The following is a 918-nucleotide window of genomic DNA, read 5'->3' as shown; positions in this document are numbered from 1 at the left end:
ATTCGGTATGGATGAACGGACTACTATATAAACTGAAGAAAAAAGAATTCCCCATGCACATGCTCTTATTAATATGAAACATGATTAAAGATAGAACATTCATAACGTGAGATGGAATTCACTTTTCTACCGTAACATTCAATATAGTTGAGGGCCTCCAGCAAGGAACGGTTAATTCTCCTATATTATTTAATTTATACACAGCGGATCTATTAAAACTATTCTAAGTTATATATCTAATACCGAAGATAGCGATGTTAAGGCCATTGCTTTTGCAGACGATGTGATAGTATATACAGCTGATAACATCTGATATCCGTAATAAATTAGAGACAATTGTTGAGAAAGTCAACAGGTATTACATAAGTTGGAACCTCCGTGTTAATCCGACCAAATGCGAAACGATACTATTCCGGACACCTCTAAGTTTATATCTATTAAAAATAAAAGAGCAGTCAAAACTTTTCATATAAACGTAACTAATCCGGATACAAAACAAAAGGAGGCAATAACACATAAAAAAACCATTAAACATCTTGGATTTCACAGAGACTATCTAATAAGGGGCAACATACATTTAGAAGTGCAGTTAAATGAAACACGCACGGCGTTTCGTGCGAATAATAGGACCTAATTTCTCAATGTAAAACTATTTCTGAACTGATAATTAACATTCGGTCGTTAATAGAGGTCTCTTCTTATTAAGAATCAACATCTTATTCTTAGTGTTGGCTATTTGGGCTAATTGTTCATCTCCTCCTCGGCTGTAGTTTCCGTCAACGATCATTCTATGTTGCAAAGCACCAGTTCTCGTCCGATCACTGAAGTTATACAGCATTGGGCGCGGATAGTACTTAGATGGGTGACCGCTTGGGAACTCCGCGTATCGTTGGCATTTTTCTTTTGTCAGTTCGAGAT

At 36.2% G+C, this 918-nt stretch overlaps 1 pseudogene; it reads left to right on the top strand.

Annotated features, from left to right (window-relative positions):
* The first annotated feature begins 775 nt into the window (after positions 1-775).
* Positions 776-895, top strand: LOC113465100 (uncharacterized; annotated as a pseudogene).
* Positions 896-918: the final 23 nt, after the last annotated feature.

The sequence above is a fragment of the Ceratina calcarata genome, unplaced genomic scaffold (assembly GCF_001652005.2).
Source record: "Ceratina calcarata isolate Rehan_Ccalc_2016 unplaced genomic scaffold, ASM165200v1 scaffold849, whole genome shotgun sequence".
Classification (NCBI taxonomy): Eukaryota; Metazoa; Arthropoda; class Insecta; order Hymenoptera; family Apidae; genus Ceratina; species Ceratina calcarata.
Note: the sequence above shows the minus strand (reverse complement) of the source record. Positions and strands in the feature narration are given on the sequence as shown.